The sequence below is a fragment of the Ptychodera flava genome, chromosome 2 (genome assembly GCF_041260155.1).
Source record: "Ptychodera flava strain L36383 chromosome 2, AS_Pfla_20210202, whole genome shotgun sequence".
NCBI lineage: Eukaryota > Metazoa > Hemichordata > Enteropneusta > Ptychoderidae > Ptychodera > Ptychodera flava.
Genome location: NC_091929.1, coordinates 16,110,607 through 16,120,772, shown reverse-complemented (window position 1 = coordinate 16,120,772; position 10,166 = coordinate 16,110,607). Strand labels below are relative to the sequence as shown.

Here is a 10,166-nt window from a genome sequence, read left to right as displayed (position 1 = left end):
ACTTGTTTCTTTTTTCCAGGTTACTTTTTGCAAGTTTGACAAAACCACTTCCCTCTGGGAGGCTTAGTTATGCTGGCACAAGAAAAATGATACCAACCAACTGGGCAATCCGGGCAATCACAGCCAATCATCCTTTCAAATGAATTTGGTTTGCCACACACACAGATTGTTTCATCATCACTTGAGCTTTCATAAAATTCCTGTTGGCTACACAACTCGCATATCCATGTACCACTGGGAACATCCGATAAACCAGCACAACTGTAATGGTACCACATTGAACAGTCACCTTCACACTGCACCATGTTCTGTTCATGATCAGGTCTACCACACATGCACGATATTTCCTCCTGTTTTTTAGTTTTTCTTGTTACAGCCGCTTTCTTTGCTCCTTTAATTCTTCTATTCCGTATATCTGTTAAATGTTGCAGCCACATTACCACGTCACTTGCTGTTAACAGTGTTTTTTCTGCCAATTGTCTCACCTTTTGTGGATCATTGATCAACTCTGTATGTTCTTTTGTGGACGTTTCAAACGCCAATCTAATCACCTCTGATGGGGGTTGGCAAACTTGTATGGAATTACCCTGACACTTCCAAACATCATATGCTCTGTCCGGTGGCAAGTAATGTCCACTACAAACATCAGTGCAGGTACTACACGTACTACCCCATGGTCTTTCTGGGTCCTTTATGGGTAAGGGAATATATGTGATTTCTGGTCCTTCATCAAACCATCTGGAAGCTGCTTCTGTGTCTCCCATGCATACTGGATGTGGGCAACCCTCAATCATACATGGCTTCAGAAAAAGCATATGTTCATCAGGAAATGGCAAGTTAGACTTATTGCTGTTTCTACTGTACATCCTCATAATTTTCTCAAAATATTCAAACTGCTCTGGATTTCAGACCTGAGAGTAGCCTTTTCCTTTTTCTTCCCATGGAGATATGTGTTTAATGCTTGTCTGCGCTGTTGCAGCTGGTTATCCTTGCACCCTTTGTGAAGCTTTATGTTACTTTCCCCACATGGAGCTCCTGTAACTTTACCTATGTATACATCCGCCGCAAGATCTAGGTTTTTTAGGAGTTGGTCTTGATCAAGTCCATTCTCAGTCTGGACTGGACCGCCAAGCGTTGAAGGTATGAACAGGTTTGAGTGAGCAACTGCCAAACAACCATTCATCAGTTCTACTTTGTTGAGATAGGAACCTCCAGAATGTCGTGTCGTTACAATCGTTAACTGATGACCCTCTAGAAAATGTTTTTCTGTCCAAAGGAATTGTACTTCTGCATGTGAAGGTCCCTCATCCCCAGCTCCATCAACACGAACACACCATATTTTTTTATCACTTATATTAGAACTATCATGCTGTTTAAAAACATCACAGTACTCCGGCATTTTCTGAAGCATGTTTAGGTCAGCCATATGTTGAGCAGGGGACTTATCATACAGTACATGGGGTTTCACTATACCAATGCTTTCCTGGGGAGTGGTGCTGGTGCCAAGAAAAAGGTAGGAAGACACTTGAAGCAGTGATGTGTACTTGTTTACATAATCCGTACGGGTAGTCAGCTCAGGGTTGTTGCTCTCAACAATACTTTTGTGTTGCTTGTGAGTATATGTTGTGTCAAGCCTAAAACCTGCTGCATCATCCCGGTTCAAACAAACTTTGTCTTTACCGTCTTTCAATTGCAAATAGTCCAGCCCTTTGTAAAAGCAGCAACTCCAGTGTGCATCTGGGTTGAGACGAACAGTAAAACCTTTCCGAGCTTTACGGCAAGTAATGCGGGCAACCCCTTTGTAACGCTTTGCAGATAACCTTCGCTTGTTTCGTACAGTACACAGCTGCACCACAGTACCATAGGAGATTTTTGTGTTGTACAACTGTTGTAAATGGTTCTGGATTCTACCATAGGAAACCTTTTGTCCATGCACACTGTTTCCAGCATAGGTAAATGTCAACACTCCTGTTCGTCTCCAGGCATCAGCACCCACCCTATGTGATGACACAAACTGTTCAATATCTTTTCCTATATTTGGAAAACGATGGAGGATTTTTGAAACTTTTGCTGGTATTTTACGCTGAAGGAGTCTCCTTTCTGTTTTGAGTTTGATAAGCATTCTCCTTTTTCTCCTTTTTGCTATTTGACGTTGTTTTTACCTTCTCGTGTCTATTTATAGACAGAGAAGGTATTAGAGTTGAAAACCAGTATGCTGGTGTCAACTACTTCCGTCTGTCAATACTTCCGTCTGTCAAGATCCGTTGACGTCATGCCATTGTGATGGGTCATATCATAAACTGGTGGGGATGTTCATGGTTCAGGTTGAGGTGTAGGAGACGATTTTGAGATGTGACAAAAATCAAATGGGACTTAGCGGCATAGCCAGTGTTAAGCCTTTCTCCAAGGTTTCTTTAGTTGACTACAATCTATTACAGACTACTGAGGGGTACTCACTTTGTGTTTGCTCACTCTGTGTGCGCTAGTGTTTGGTACTGAGTTGCGTGGATATCCCCTCATGGCCTCACGTGATATGGGCCTGTTGCAGTCGGCATTTTCCTTGCATTTTTTCTCATTTAATTTTGAAAATATTGGCGAGTATCTCAATATTTCAAGATAACTCTTTCTTCCCAATCGTTTCCTGGAGTTTCAGAGTCATATGAAAGAAAATGAGTGAAAGTTTTAGACAGGAAAATCGGACGTCGGCTATGTTCAATGTTTACAGTACAATCAGAAGTTTATGTGGAGGAAATAATTAACAAACACTGTTCATGATGCCCGCCCTCTAGAGGCAGACCTTCCTATATGAAGTACCACATTTGATGCTTGTGGAAAGCTTGATATGTCGACCACACAAAGGAGCATTTTAACTTTTAGAAAATGACAAAGTTGAATAAGAAGGTATTCTGAAAATGTCAAAAACTGAGGAAAAATGCGCAAATATTCAAAAAAAAACAGGTTAACTGACTGGTCAGCTATAAAAAATGAAAATGTTTATGATCAAAAATTTTTGAGATTCGCACATTTTAACAAATACAGAAATTATTAACATTATAAATATAAGACCAAACTATTTTTTCAGGGATTGGAGAGGTTGGAAATGAGGGGTGAGAGACAAAGGCACTCCTATTGCTGCATGTGGATGCAGCCACACCATTTCAGTTACAGCATACTTATTCACTGTGTTGTGTTCAAGTTCCATATTGTACTGACTGTCATACAAGTATAACATAAGCAAATTAGAAAAGGATCAATGCTGTTGTGTGGATTTTGCTGAACATGGCTGATTTTAATATTTCGCCCTATATATTTGGTATCCAGCAAAGACATATTTTGATGTAAAGTCAAAATTAACACTACATTGCTGACAATATATGTTACCGTTTCTGCATGAACTTTTCTTTTTTAAATTATAGTATAGTAGTACTTCGAACAGATTAACAATTATCGTGATGTCAACCCATAATTTTACATCACAAAGACTGTAATTCTGCCAATTTTTTTTATTTTTCAGTCATTTTATAAATTTTGCACTGCACAAGATGATTGAACAAATTTACTCACTTTTAGCATATATTCTTTACACTGTCATATATTTCAAGGAAAATATGCCTATCAAAAACAGTAATTTCTTCACTTTCAATTTTTTTTCAATACTATGACAATTATCAGCCATGAGGTTTTACAAACACAAGACCAGATAAGCGTTTTTCATCATTTCCACAGGACTCTTTGTTAAAGTTAAAAGTGACTTAAAATGATCACTTGGTATACCGGTACATTTAATTTATAGATGCCACGTTGTGTATTTCACATGCGCTCAGGTCAGTAGGGAAGTGCGTCATTACTATTTTGGACTGTTAATTCTTATTTCTGATTATTTAACTTTTTTCCACATTGAACTATCTTTAGGCAGTTTATACTGTGGCTTAGAATTTTTTTGATTGATATATTTAATCATCTTTTGGGTTCTTTGGGTCCATATCCCACCTCATGCCCCTACATCATCAACTATTTACCAACAACTCCATGCCAACAACCAATTACCTGACCTGGCCACACATTAGAGAAGGTACAGCGTCGTTGACGGTATTTTTTAATATTACTCAAAAGATCATTCTTGATCAAGTCATCAGGGTTATCAGATTCTGAATCAATAAGTTCCTCATTCAGATGTTCTTGTTGCCGCATACTTTCAAGTAGGCCTGGCGAGACTGCTCAATCTTTTGTTCTTCTGAGTCAGTCAAGTCAAGGAATGGTAATTCATTCCCACAATCTACTAAGAACTGAGAGATTGCTTCTTGAGTGTAAGCAGATAAAACAATGGTCAAATTTGAAACAAAAGAGAACCAGTTTAGGTCATCCTCCGAAGCATAGATAGAGCAGAATCATGTGTCAACTGTGGTGCTCCAAGCTGACTCTTTTGCTGAATATCTGGGTCAATCCGTCTTTGCAGAAGAGCTGATTCTGAATGAATGTGTCTATTTGCATTATCAGAATGGTGTTCAGTTTCACTTTCTAGGTTGGAGTGTGAGCTAATTTCATTTTCTGACATCGATTTAGACATCTGTTGTGGTTCATCATCAGAAATCCAGTCAACATGGGAAGTGTCAGTGTCAGATTCAGAAGTTTGTTCACTTTCTGACGATGAACCAGCATCAAAACCAAAACCTCTTAGTATAACTCTATCTTGTATATTTGATATCTCTGTCACAGCCTGCTTCATTTCATGCAACTCTTCTATAGCATTCATAATGCTGCATTCCTGTATTTTAAAGTCTGTGAAACCATACATTGATTTGGCTTTTGTGTGGGAAATGTTTTGGCCTTTGCAAGCTGCATATTTAATAAGAAGTTTATCTTTTTCCCCACTTGCCAACTCACACAATTCAGTCAATGTTTTACGTGACAGGCCTGTCGTAGCCGAAGTTGCAGGGAAGATTTTCTGTATAAGCGCTGTGTATTTAATGTAGTCAACACCTGAAACCTTTCCAAAACAGTACAGCATCTGAGTACCTGCTGATCCAAGTTGTAAGTTCAGAATGGCCAATGGTAGCTGCATAAGCTTTCGAACTGCTATATCATTCTTATATCCAGGTTTGAAGTATTTCCTGTAGACAGTGCTCAGAGGAACACATAGGTTTGTGCGAATGTCACTTGCTAACTGAATGAAAGAACCACAGTCACAGCAAACTGAAGTATGGTGATGTTGGCAGTACAGTTTTCTGACAGCAATAAATTCATCTAAAGTCATATCAGGACAAGAGGACACATATACTCCTGCTGCAAGTTTGTACTTACTCCCAATTCCTGATGACTTGAAAGATTGATATTCAGCATATTTTTTAGATATGGAACTGGGAGGGTCTATAAAAAAGGGTTAGTCTCAATGCTTGTGGTGGCAGTGGTCATAGCACATGTAGTACTAGCGGTGTGTTCCTGGTGTTCCCCAGTGGCAGTGGTGATAGAGCTTGTATCAGTGGCATGTGCCTGCTGGCTGACCCCAGTGCTGGTTTGTTCTTGTACTGGTAGGCTGACCCCAATGGTGATGGTGGTGTGAGCCTGCTGGCTGACTCCAGTGCTGGTTTGTTTCTGTAGGCTGACCCCAGTGGTGGTGGTGTGTTCCTGTAGGCTGACCCCAGTGGTGTTGGTGGTGTGTTCCTGTAGGCTGACCCCAGTGGTGGTGGTGGTGTGTTCCTGTAGGCTGACCCCAGTGGTGGTGGTAACAGTGCTTGGATTCTGAGATACACAAGTGGTGTGGTCCTGGCCTTCCTGTTGGTTAACAACAGTACTGGTGGTGTGGGTTGGTTTTGTATTCAGGAATCTGTCTAATACGGATTGAGTGTCACTGACTGCATGTTTTGAAACTTTCTTTTTTTGGTGAGCATTTGATTTTGCTTCTTTTTTCTGCAGAAATGTGAGTTCATCTGTCAGGTTTCTTTTTTTTTTTCGCAATGCACCAATTTCATCACAGATACCTGCTGCAGCTTGATACTGTCTAACATTGACAAACTTTTCTCTTGATTTTTCGGTATATTTTATCTGCTTATCCAATTCCTCCAAGTCTGTCTGCACTTCTTGTATTCGTTTGCGTCGAAGACTTGTGGACAGATGAATCCGTTTTTCTGGCAAGTCTGGAGATGAATCAGGATTCAGTGCTGTTGATCGGGATTTTCTTTTTGCATAGATGTACCCATTAGCGTGGACTTTCTGACGTGCCATCTCAATCAATCTTCCTCGGTTTTTAAGAAGACTGCAATCTTTTACGCACAGTTCAAATGCAGCTTCATTCATTGCCTTATGATACGGTTTCAGTGCATCAGTTGATTTGCAATCTCTCCCATACAGGCGGCTTTCAATGCGAAGTCTGTCTGTATCAATTTCTACCGAGGTCATTTTTGGTTCAACTCCTGACTGGATCTACAATAAAGATAAGAAAATGAGGCATTTAGACTTATTTTAATCACACATAATAGCACTTTTGTTATATGACCGGGCAGAGTTATACAATACACTAACACGTCACCCCTAAAATGATAGTACTCGTAGGAGAGAAGTTTTCAAGTAATGACACTTTAAACCATAAAATGGATATTTCACAATTAATCACTAAAAAATTCCGAAATTCCTTAAAATGTCAGCAGCGATGGGATGTAGACAAAAAAGGATCGTATGTCACTGATAGCAGATTATCAGAAACAGGCTATGATTTCACTTCTGAACCATAACTGTTTCACCATAAACTATACTGAACTATGTTTATTTGCTCGCCAGTAACTCTGGTCCCAACTGTGTGACGGTCTTTATAGTTAACTGTCCAGATCTAGCAGGCAATATCTGTTCTGCCTTTGATGAATCACGGAGTTGTGTAGTGCTACTGTTAGTGCCTGTACTCCCTGTAACTGTTTGATCACAAGGCTCTTTCTGCAATAACGATAACAAAAAATCTGTAGCTCTTTGTATATCTACAAAAATTCAAGATGTACCAATGTGACTACAAACGTTCATAAAAAATACAACAAATTTAAAATACCACATGACTGCAGTTTCTTTGAATGCCAGAGATCAAAGTATTGCATGCTAATGTATAAATTTAAGGTATACAGTCACCTGTAATCTACATATGCGTATATTTGGTTAAAAAAACTTCCTTTGTATTCAAAATGGCCATGTGAGGGTGCTGTTTTTAAAGTGGCCACCTGCTTAAAATCTGTGATTGGCTAGATCTTTGGCTAGATCTTCGACTTTCCTTGGTATTAAATTGTGGCTAAATTCAAATAGGTGATATTATACCTTTAACTGCTACATTGTAAGGTTACAAATGCATACATGTAATACTATTAAAAAAGTTGATGCCAAGAAATATGATTCAGGCACAGCGAGAGCACCCAAAAATGTAGTGTACAGACTAATTATGTTAGAATACCTCAGCATCTGGATCGGGATAGTAGAGTCTCAGGGTACGCAGTACTCTGAGACGTGGTCCTGCTTTTGGGAAGAAATCCTTCAGGTCAGTGCTGGTTAACATTGCTGTTGCCTTATCATCCATTTCATTTTCTGAAAAATATCAAAATTGAGAACTTGTCTAATCTATTGTACTGTCATCCTCCCAAGCTACATGTATGGGGAATACAGGCATTAGGGTCCCCCAAAAAATTGTTTTTGGTCATCACCAGCATTACTTAAATATGTACGCATGGACCTTTTTTTCCTTTTTCCATTTGCCCTTTTTGGAAAAATGTATAAAATTCCATTAAAAAATGCATCGCCGCATCATTTTTGCCACATGTCAAAGACCAGAAATAATTTTTTTCTTTTTTTAGCCTTACCAGTACCAGCACACAAATATCAGTCATAATTATGAAATGTTCATTGTTTGCTTGTAAAAATAAATGTACACTGGAGATATAGAATCTTCAGAATAGTTGTGTACTGGTGTACATAGCTAGAACATATATCATTCTATACCACAGCAAATAGGTCAGGTACTTGCTTTGTTATGCGGAATCTATGCACTATCAGGAACACTACATACATGTAGCTCTATTTTACTGCATATTTGAACCCGTTGACAGCCGACTTTGTCAAATTTTCAGACATTTTATAAGTTGTAAATGAGTAAAAACTTGCATTCTCTATTTTGTTAAATAAATTTTATGGTACTTTTTCCAATTTGTTTCAATTTTGAGAAAATTACCAATATATTAACTGCAAACATTATGACAGCCAAAGGGTTACAATGCTCGTGCACAAGACATCGATGTGTTAATGAAAATACCAATCACCATCGACCGTTAGCTAATAAAACTATACAAGACACTACACAAACTACAGTTCTACATTGCTACACATAAAGTCTGGAGAGGTTTGAAACAACTTTTAGTAGTCATGCGTGAAGAAAATGCCCACCACCAATCATTACTTTATGAGAAAAATGACTTACACAGCAGGTTCTTTCAGCAGGTTCCTTCTGTTGTAAAGTAAAATATTGTAAACATTTGTATTCTTGACTTGTATATACCATACAGTCAATAGATCAAAACCAACCAAAAAATTAAATAAGACCGACATGTATTTTTTTATCATAAAAAGTAGACAAAAGATGTTGACTCGCTTGTGGACCGATGACGTCACGGTGTCTCACACAACAAACCATTGCGAGGCAGTAGAAGTGAAAATACATTTGGCGGACATCTAGTGCCATAAAAGGGAATCCCGTCGTGACCGAACATATTTCCAAATACACGAGCAATTTAAGTTTTATCAAAAACAAGAGGTGACCCAGATGTCTTTTTAGTGCTAGATCATGTCGATGACACATCCTGAACGTCCGAAATGTCACGCTCACGTGGAAAAATGTTGCGGGAAATTTAACGTATGGTATGTTCAACTTTCCAAGAAATGAGAATACATAGCGGATGAAAATCATTTATTTGGTTATCGATATTTCAGCCAGCAATCACAAATATAGTCATACACACCTCTAAATACTGCTGCATCGCGTTCGTCAATAGCCTGCATAAAAGCTGCGTACCGGCCCTCATGGCCTGCATAGCCACCTTCCGCCATGCTGCCGCTGTGAACAACAACATACGTGCGCATGCGTAGTTTTTGCGCACGTTTTCTGAGCCTGTCAGCCAAAGGAATAGGGGGATCAAAATGAGGCAATTGCCCCACCCCCTCGGGCACAGTTTCATGGCAAACATGATCTAATCCCCCACATTAATCCCGTATCGCCCGAGTGGGGGGGTGGGGGTTTACATTGACTGGCGCATTACTCCTAGCACTTGCATGTTATTCTATCGACTACCGTAATGGATATGTCAGTTCTCTTTAAAAATTGATAGATTTGATCTAATGAACTTGAAACATTATAAACATTACTAAAAAATTAAACACTGTTTTCCAACCTCTTCCTTCAAACTCGTATTCGTCGCTAAGTGTAACGTGTTGACGGACAACATGCACTGTACTGCATGCCTCGTGGCATGGCGCTACCGCCGCGTACACTGGACAGTGCGGTACAGTACGGCATCGCTCCGTTAGTTTACATTTTAAAGGCAAAATTTCACATTTCTCATACTACCTACTTCTTTATCGAATGTTGCAGAATGATAATATATCAATACAACTGTTGAAATCGTGAATGTACATGCCCCGGCGCCCCCTCCCAACTTGTTTGACAGACGACGCCAGGTCGGGTCGATACTGCATATCAACATAGAACAAAAAATACATGATGTATTAGATCGAAGAAAATGAAAAGTAATGAAATATATAGCAAATGAACTTACCACATTATCCCTTGACATCTTATCGTCCATGCTGACTGCAAAGAATGTCAATTGTTCCCTTTTATTTGCAGCAAAGTCGGGAAGACTCGCTCGTATCCAATGTGACTGCCGTACATACGTACGGTGTACATCACTACCCTGCTGTGAATAAGCTCCAAAGGTAGCCATAGGATTTATCTTCATCAAGTCAGGGGCAGGTAGTGTGCTACTTTCCCAAGTTTTTCAACTTCTGAAGCAAATAACCTATGTGCCACATTCCTACATTTCTTGTTCGGCTCGAAGTTGTGCTGCTCCGCAAAAAAAAAACACTCGTATACAGCAGGCTCCATGCACAGAGTGTCCGAGCCCCTCTATTTTCACAAGGCTAGGGGT

At 39.4% G+C, this 10,166-nt stretch overlaps 1 protein-coding gene across 1 annotated transcript in view; it reads left to right on the top strand.

Moving 5' to 3' along the window:
- The window catches only part of LOC139115819 (nucleoporin Nup37-like), a 600,123-nt gene that overhangs the window by 478,990 nt on the left and 110,967 nt on the right, over window positions 1–10,166 (top strand). The window lies entirely within an intron of this gene.